Source organism: Mus musculus, chromosome 15 (assembly GCF_000001635.26).
Source record: "Mus musculus strain C57BL/6J chromosome 15, GRCm38.p6 C57BL/6J".
Lineage (NCBI taxonomy): Eukaryota > Metazoa > Chordata > Mammalia > Rodentia > Muridae > Mus > Mus musculus.
The window spans coordinates 73,488,120-73,498,094 of NC_000081.6; the positions used below are offsets into that span (position 1 = coordinate 73,488,120).

Genomic DNA, 9,975 nt, shown 5'->3' on the forward strand with positions numbered 1-9,975 from the left:
GCAAGATAGACTAAGAGGTGTGGAGCTGCACCAACTGTGTGGGAGCCACAGCCCCAGGCACAGGCACAGATAAGGCTTCTTACAAGCCTCTGCTTCTAGCTGTGGGGCCAACATCCCAGAAAGGAAAAACCAAATTTCCCCAACACACACATGTATACCCACATGCAGAAAAGTGCTTACACAGGAATACACACACACACACACACAGAAACACCAAAGAGTGCTCACACAGGTACATATGCATATAGTCACATAGTATGAAGAGACATATATATATATATATGTATGTATGTATATACACGTGGGCAAATAAAAACACAGACAGACTGGGGTCCATATACATATCCACACAGTTATATGCATACAATCTAGTACAATCTACACATATACAAGCACACATGTACAAACAATCCATTCATGCATGAGTGCAAATATACACACAGAGACACTAGTACACAAAGAAACTTGAAGCACATTTTTCTGTCCTGCTGAGATCTGCCCTCGTTCTATGTCCTTCTCGCTGTCATCCGACCTATGCTATATCAATTGCTTATGGACATGAGGATCGGACGGACCTCTTGGGTTTGTAGCCTGGTTTCACAGCAACAACCCTCTCCTACGTCTCCATCTCCTTGTCTGCAAACCGGGGTCAATGTTGCACCCATGTCATGGTGCTTAGATGAAAGTATCTTATTATGAGTGCTCGCTCAGACAGCGGCTGGCAGCACATCTGTTTTGAGGACTCTGTCTTACCTGCTGTCTGACTCTAGCAGGCAAGACACTCTTAGTTCCCAAGTTAGCCGTAGCCACACCAAAGACAGCAACCAACATACAGCAGGTCCCACACCATAGTAAGTAAGGGTCACTTGGCAGCTTCCTAGGGTTTGAATTTAGTGTTCAAAGTAGCAGGCCATACATCCTGGGCCAGGGGGCTGGCCTGGCCCTGTGGAGTCCATTTAGATGTTTCTCCTCCACTAGGCTTGGGATGGATCAGCAGACTGGCAGGTGCTGGGGCAGATACCTTCTTCACTCTTGAAACCCCTGGAAGCAGAACCACACGGACTTTACCCATATGTAGATTTTACCCAGGTTTCTAAGATAGGCACAGGCCTCCTGGGTCTAGGTTCCTTCAGGGGATTAGCTAGCACCTTGTCTTGGCTTTAGGCATGTTTATTAAGCATATCCAGACCAGCCAGGAGTCAGAATGGGTCAGCCCAGCAGGGAACAGCTGGTTGAGACCCCATTATCTTCTAGCTCTAGCTATCCCACAGTGGGAACCCACCCTGCTTACACTGGCCCAAGATTCCAGTTCTGCAAATGTCTGTGTGTATGAGGACATCAACCAAAGAGGACCTGGTGTCAAATCACGAGCTGGCAAACCCACACATTTTCAGAGAAAGAAAAGCAAAAGGAGAAACAAGAGTGACTTAAGTCAGCCAGAAAAATGGAAAATCCCATTAAAAACACATGAGAGAATGTAGGCTGGAGATGTCTGGACATTGATGGTACACACGGTATGCCACAGAGGTCTTGGGAAATACAGTTCTTGGCCAGAGGGGGCTCAGATTTCTACAGAGGAAGACCTATGGCACCCAGGAGTCATACAAGGCTGAGACTGCACACGACTATATAGCCGACTTGATGCCACACACTACATCCAACCTAGTGGAAGGGTGGTACATAAGGAGGTAGAGGCTGGGGTCATCATCACTAGCCATCCATCCTGGGCTGCTGAAGTCAGTCTCGTTGAGTTATCAGTTATGTAGTTCTAAGAGAGTATACCATGAGATGGTGTGAGCTATTGAGGAATTGTGGGAGGCTGGAGGTCACTGCTCTTATGTCCTGAGGACCAGAGTGCTAAGTGTGCAGTATGGGAGGCAGATGCTGTAAAAAAGAGAAGTCTCATTCAGCTGTGCCATTTAGAGGCTGAACTGACAGTTGCCTTATCCTAGGCAAGGCTAGATCCCAGAAGGGGCTCAGAGTTCAAAAGGAGCAGGCCTTCTGTACACTTGCTGTGGGGTTAGACCTGAGCTGGATGGAGGCCCTCAGCCTGCTGCCAGTTCACAGGAACGCAAAGGACAGAAGCAGCATCAGATCTCAGGTTACATACAGATCTCAGACAGCAAGGCACACTGAGAGACCTCCAGTAAAAAGGCCGGTGGTTGAGCTGGGCACGGTAACACACGCCTTTATCCTATCACTCTGGAGACAGAGGCAGGTAGATCTCTGTGAGTTCAAGGCCAGCTTGGTTTACAGAGTGAGTTCCAGGACAGCCCAAGGTATATAGTGAGACCCTACAAGTAAGGAATGTTAGAGAGACCTAAATGCTTTAAGAGGACACCATTAAACTGCACTCTCTAGGATAATTGGGGGACAGAACTATGTAGCAAAACCTACAGTGAGAGGATTTCTGCAAAAGTTAGGGCAGTGGTTATCTCAGGGTGGCCAGAAGAGCACTGACAAGCTTCTGGGACATACGTTTAGGGATGGTATGGATTGTGGTTAAAGGGTGATTGCCTTATGATAATTTTCTCCCCCTCCCCTTCCCCTCCTTTCCTCCCCCTCCCCCTCCCCTCCCTTTCTCCTCCCCCTCCCTGCTCTCTCCTCCTCCACCTCTGGTGTGTTTAATTATTTTTGTTTCTTTTAGACTCAGGGCATTGCAATGGTAGTCCCGCCTAGCTAAAATATAGGTTGTCACAACTGGCCTCGAAGTGCCGGCGATTTGTACCTCTCTGCCTCTGGGGCATAGTTTTATTTTCCAGCACAAACCTGAACACCTGAATGACTTGAAAAATGGGGCTCTGTTCCCCTCATGTCACAGGGTTGTTGCTATACCTATTTCCAAGAATATCGGAGAACCCCGATGGGCACCAGAGGGGCAATTGCTGGATGGTGAGCTGGGTGCAGGAGCAGGTGGAATTATAGCAGGATCTGCAGAGAGGTGAGTCAGGGTTGACAACTGACCTGTAAGACTTAGTCATTCTCTGTCCTGGATGCTATGAGGTGGTTAGCACCATCTCTGGCCTCAGGCATAGAAGACTTAAATGGTTCCAGTAACTGTGAAATGGCCTGGGGAGAAACTTCTGACAGGGAGCCCCAGGTTCAGAGATGTGTGCACATGGGTAGGACACAAAGAGTCAGCCTCAGTCCCGGGAAGGTTCCCTTCTCTTCTTTAGGTTTTGAGCCCATGAGAAACCAGCCCAGCTGTGACTACCAAGTCTGCTTCTGGTCCAGCATCATTCTTGATCTTGGTCTTCCAGTGGGCCTGGCTGCAGTCTAAACCATCCTGAGAGGCCCCTGCCCCAGCCTCTATGCAGAGTCAGGACCCTGACCCTTTGGTGTTAGAATGTGTGCGCCATCCTCTGCAGATGAGGAGGGAAGTACCCTGCCCACACTCACTGTGCTGGAAGCTGCATCATCTTCCACCAACTATGTCCAACTAAGTCCCACCAGCTATGGGACTTGTAGACAGTAGCAGGGGAGTTAGTGTGAGCCTAGCAGGACCTCTTTTTCAGTGTGAGGAATCTGAGGCCCCAGGGACCTGACTGGTGACTGACAGAGCCTGAGCTGCATGTTCAGACTCCCCAGGGAGATGATACTATTATTATGCACCTACTATATCCTAAGAAACTTTGTTTTCTGAGGCTGGCCTTGTATGTTGGGCCACCATGCCTGGACAGATCTTCTCTTTAGGGTTTTTGAGTTCCCACAAATGGGATGCAGACAGGACAGAGAGGTGGGTGACCAGTCAGTCTGTGTTCAGGGATGCCCGGGACAGAGCACAGACCAGAGGGAGACGTTGGGGTATGTGTGGTGTTAGATACCAAGGACCTTGTTACCAACATCCATTATTATAGGAGGAGATAGGAGGATCCCATATGGTACAGACCAGGGGAACAGTGTGCCTTGGGGCCTTGTCTTCCTCTGCAGTCTGTAGTGCTGTCTCAGCATGAGAGGGACAGGGAAAAGCCAGGTTCCCAGTTCCACTTGGACTTGCCCAGGCTTTCCTTTGAAATTCAGGGTTCCCCTGTTTCTCAAAGCCTTTTGAGGGGGTCTCCTAAGACTATCTGCAGGGGCCCACAGCCCTGCCCTCATCACCTGCACCAAGGAAGGGCATGTAGAATGCTAGCATAGCAGAGAAGATCTCCAAGGAGCAAGGGAGGTATCCTTCCAACTGCAGCCAAGCTACTTCAGAGAAACCCTTTGAAAGGGCCTGCCAATCACACACATCTCCACCTCCTGCTTCCAGGGAGCCAGAGTTGGGTCAGCCTCATGTTCCCAGGGGAGGGGTGGCCACAGACTACAAAGCAAGGAAGCCGTGACCTCATCAGAGGTAAACTGAATGACACTTCCTCTTTTACAGGCTGGGCCACCTCCAGAAGTTTCTTAAAGCTATAGAAACACAACTGTGTCCTACCCAGCCTGAACAGGTGTTCAGGGCAGCTGTTCTGGGCACAGCTCACTTGTGAGGAGGAAAGAGCTCACAATGGTATAATGGTTTAGATCTGGAAGTGAAGGCAGGAGGATCAGGGGGGTCCATGTCTTTCTTGCCTATAAAGCAAGTTCAAGGCTAGTCTGGGCTTAATGAGATCCATCTCGAAAAACACCCAAACCAGGAGACATGATGGTGCTGGAGGTCCAGAAGGGGCTGACCTCAGCCCGACCCAGAGCCAGCCAATGTACAGGTGAGCATACAGTGTGACTGGAGTGACCGAGGGTTCCAATGACTCCTGACCCAAAAGCTCATTGATACAGTAGACACCCTGAGCTGTAGTCTGCTGAGGCATTGAATCTCTAGGAACAGACTTCCAGGTGAGAGGGGTTCTCACCTGGGGAAGTGAGTTTACATCAAAGAGAGGGCTGGTGGCATACATCCTGCTCCCTAGGAATCAGAGAGCCCGCTACAGACTCCTGCTGTGAAACCATTTCCCTGTCATCAGAAAGGTTTTAGCCCCAGACTTTTGCCATAGAAGCCCTGATTTCCTTTCTTCTGTGTCCCCTGCAGTGCTACCTGTCCCCATGTTGGGCCCTGAACTCCCCTTAGAGCTTCTGCCTCTCTGTTATCGCTTGGTCTGTCTGCCCATGGCATTAATAACTTTTCTAATAATAAACTGTTTTACTGTCCCTTTAGAACATTGAGACCTTTCTCTGTCTCTTTTGTCACATGCTTGGGTGGGAAGGACAATGTTCTTCAACAACATCAGGAAACATCCGCCCTGGTTTGGCTACTAAACAGTGCCGGATTTACAGCTTACTTTCTGGTGAAATAGACCATTGACATCCATCAGTGGGATGGGTAAGCATTCTCTACTTTCTACAGGGCATATGCTGCTCTGCACAGAATGTCTCATCTCCGGCACCTACCTGGGCAGATGATCTCCTTCAGAAACAGATAGCAGGCTGTCCCCTTGTGCTTTGGAATGGCTGGCTGTACATCAGAGTTCCTGTACCCTCCCCATCTCTCCCCATTTCTATTAATTTGCTAGTGCAGCCCTCTGCTTACCCTTGTCTGTTATTGTGAGGGAGATCGTGGGATGCAGATTAATGCAGATAAAAGATGTTCAGGGTAGGGCAGGTGGTAGAAGCTCCCTTGCAAAGCAGCCATCATGGGGGGTGGGGTGGGGAGTGGGGATTCCCAACCTTGTCCTTTTGGGGTTTATGATAAATTCATTACATGGATATGACCTATCACACTATTGGCAATTGATCAGCTCAACCTTCAGCCCTTCTCCGATATCCTGGGGTGGTGCATCTTGGGAAGAGGGTCACCCAGGGTCGTGGACAAGACACACATGGAGCAAGTTGCTAGAGAGGTCTCATGACAAAATCATGTAGGGACAGGCAGTAGGGGGAAAACTCAGTGGCAGAGCATAGACACTTCACTGGGTCTCAGTGTCTAGCTGGGGTGGGGGTGAGTGTCTTAGTTATGGTTTCAATCGCTTTGATGAGACACTATGACCAAAAAGCATGTTTGGGAGGAAAGGGTTTATTTGGCTTACACTTCCATATCACACTGTTCATCAGTGAAGGAAGTCAGAGCAGGAACTCAAACAGAACAGAAACTTGGAGGCCAAAGCTGACACAGAGACCATGGCAGGAATGTGCTGTTGACTGTCTTGTTGTTTCCCATGGCTTCCTCAGCTTCTTTCTTATTGAACTCAGGGTTGCCAGCCCAGGGATGGTACCACCCACAATGGGCTGGGCCCTCCACCATCCATCACTAACTAAGAAAATACCATCCAGGCCTGCCTGCACGCCAGTCCTATGGAGGCATTTTCTCAGCTGAGGCTCCCTTCTCTCAGGGGACATTAGCTTGTGACAGGTTGACACAAAACCATGCAGATCAGGAAGTCACAGGGCCTCTGGTGAGAGCAAACACAGGGGCTTGAGATCCACGCAGATCACTTCCCATTTTATGGAGTGGAATCAGTGGGACTGCCTGGGAAAGTCAGCAGTCTTCTAATGTTTCTTGTCCTCTTTGTGTAGTGACATCTACTGAGTGTGAACCAGGACTCCTGGAATACCATCGTTCAGATAGCACAAGCCAGAGAATTCTTTATAGCTGGCTCCTCCCACCAGTCTTGCCCATCCTCCTCCTCCACTTCAGGTAGAAAGAGCAAGGAGTGTTTCTAGGTTTCAGGGTGACTTTGGGATGAGGGACTCGAATTCCTCATGGGAAATGATAGGGCTTAGCAGCGAGGCATGGGCAGGAGAAAGATGGGCGAGAGGGCTCATCAAATGTCCCTCTCTCGGTGTCCTTTGGTTCGGAGTCCAAGAAAGCCCAAATGCTGTAGTGTGGATGTTTGAACCCCAACAAGGGTGAAAGTACACAAATGATTCTAAGCTCATCAAATGATTCGCCACCAACACGCCAGCATCCCTTCACAGTTGATGTGAGCAGAAGCCTACCTCTATATTCTGGAAATGCTGAAGAACCTATGTGGTCCCGTGTGGGCCACTTTCTCTTCCTCTGTGAGGCATTTTTTTTTTCCTGTTCAGAGTCATTGGATAGGACCTTAATCAACTCTTTCAAGTACAGTTCAGGCAGGAAGTTTCCATCGGAATGTTGACGCGGGAAGAGCAGGTGTTTAGATGTGAGAAATCAGAGCAAGCAGAAAGTGCCACTAGAGAAGGCCGCTAGGGAAACCAAGCAGAGGGTTCTCAATCTGTTCTTAAGTGGGCGAGTGACAACGACTTTCGGAGGAGTCTGGGGACTAAAAGTCTCTTGGAAGCATCAGGACCAAGATGCTTTTGGTCTATACACGAGCTTATTTTACATAAGCAGTTTGAAGAAAGATTTCATGGTGAGGAAGTGTGTGGAGGGGGTGGGGGCGATGGAATGACAGGCTGACTCAGCACTCCATTCGCATTTAAGAAGGACCTGGTGGCAGCTCAGCCAGTAAAGGTGCTCACTGCCTGGGGACAGCCTGAGCATGACACCTGCCTGGGGACAGCCTGAGCATGACAGACACCTGCCTGGGGACAGCCTGAGCATGACACCCAGGACCTACGTGGTAGGAGGAGAGAACCAGTTCCTGTAGGGTGTCTCTGACCTGGACATGTGCAGTGTGGCATGTGTTGGCATGAACTTGGGCACACACACTCACTCACACACACTACCATACACATACCACACACCTCACACATACACAGACACATACACCACATACAAGCTACACACACTACATACATGCCCACCACACACACTCAACACACACATCATATACACCATATACACACATACCTCACACACACCATATATACACATCACACACAAACTATACACACTACATACATGCACACCACACACATATCACACACCATATACACACACAACACACACACCATACACACACATCACACACAACACACACTATATACATGCACACCACACACACTCAACACACACATCACACACACTATATACACACATACCACACACACATCACACACACACCACACACACACACACAACACACACACCATGCACATACACCACACACAAACTACACACACTACATACATGCACACCACACACTCAACACATATACCACACACCATATACACACATACCACATACACATCACACACACCACACACAAACTACACACACATTACACACACCATATACACACTCACCACACATACACTACATACATGCACACTACACAGCACGCGCGCACACACAAACACACACATACACACACACACACACACATGTAATAATTAAAACTAAACTGAGCTGGGCAGTGGTGGTGCACACCTTTAATCTCAGCACTTGGGAGGCAGAGGCAGGCAGAATTCTGAGTTTGAGGCCAGCCTGGTCTACAGAGCAAGTTCTAGGACAGCCAGAGCTATACAGAGAAACCCTGTCTCAAGAAAACCAAAATAAATAAATAAATGAATAAATAAATAAAACAAACTAAACTGAACCAAACCTGGGGCCTGCACAGACGACCCAGCAGGTAATATCATCTGTGGCTCAGAAGACAAAAGCCGTTTCCAGCTGTTGCAACTCTAGTTCCAAGAGATCTGATGCCCTCTTCTGGCCTCTGGTGGCAACAGGCACGCATGTGGTACACATACACATACATTCCGGCAAAACACTCATATGTACCAAAATTTAAAAATCTTTTAAACAAATTAAAGCAAAGCTCCTAACGGTGACAGGCTCAAAAATGATTGTAAGGAGAAAAAAATCCATAGTAAATACAAGACTGCACAGGCCTTCTCTGTAAATCCTCCCCATCGATGGTTATTAAGATGAAACCACTGCTAATTGCACAGAAGAGAAGCTACCTGCCCAAATCAGCGAGGGTCTGAAGAACTCACTGCATTAGAAACAAATGTTCAAAAACCACAACAAGGAACTGTTCCTGATTCCCAGTGACAAGGCCGAGACAGACGAGTCTGTACGTTTACTTCAAGCTTTTAAAGAGCTTGTGGGCCACACAGTGGCCCTGTGCATGCAGGAAGTCGAAGAGCTACTCTGTGTAACCCTCTCCTGTCTGTGACCCGGAAGACATGCTCTTATCACACAACTCTAGTCGTTCCCGGGGCCTTTACACACTTTTCCAGCTGTTCACAGAGTTCTCTCACTAACTCTCCCCCCTCTTCTTTCTCTTTGGGGGGGGTCTCCGGATCCAGGGAGCATCTTTCGTTCGTCCTCTAGGCCCATGTCGGGAGCCTGTTTGGGATTCAACAAGAGCAACCCCCACTGATATTTGACGAGGTAGACCGAAATGGGGGGGTATGACTTGAGACACTCCTGGGATCCAGCACTGTGTAGGAACTTTTCATGAGGCTCAGTGTCTGCGCTTGGGGACACTTTTGGCCTGGAGAAGCGCAGTAGTGTTTGTAGGTCACCAGCCAGGTTCTGGTTCCTTGTCAGTTACTGCAGACCACATATCGTCAAGAAAGGAAAACTATCTCAGGAAGCTCAGGGAGCCATGGACACACTCCAGGCAAGCATGGGGGAGCTCCCGAGACCTGAGTGTGATTCTGCATCCCCTTGACCATGAAGTGTGGCCCAGACAGGGGTCTGGTGTGACTCCACAGCTTATATAAACAGGTAGATGCTCAACGGACATGAGGCAAATAGGTGGATTTGTCTCTAAGATGCTCGTGCCATGAAACTCACGGGAAAGGGAGTAGTTTCCAAAAGAAAGGAGGAGTTAAGGAGCCATTAAAACAAGCAGAATAGAATGAGTTAGCAGTAATCTTAATTATCCATTTTATTTTACCTCGGAACACCAAGTAGAAGATCACATCAGTTTGTGATCGGTGAACAATGAGTCCCAAGATAGCCAGCCTTCCCATCCTAAGACAAGTCTGTAAAATCCTGAAGCCAGTGCTCACAGACAGGCTGAGGATTATAAGTTGGGTAGGGACAGAAGCACTATAGGGCTGTGGGTGCCTGAGCGACATATCCATTCCTTCACCTGCACCCAGTGGTGGTTTGATTGGGCCTTACCC

At 48.7% G+C, this 9,975-nt stretch overlaps 1 pseudogene; it reads right to left on the reverse strand.

Annotated features, from left to right (window-relative positions):
• Positions 1–8,918: 8,918 nt before the first annotated feature.
• On the reverse strand, positions 8,919–9,178 carry Gm19811 (annotated as a pseudogene).
• Positions 9,179–9,975: the final 797 nt, after the last annotated feature.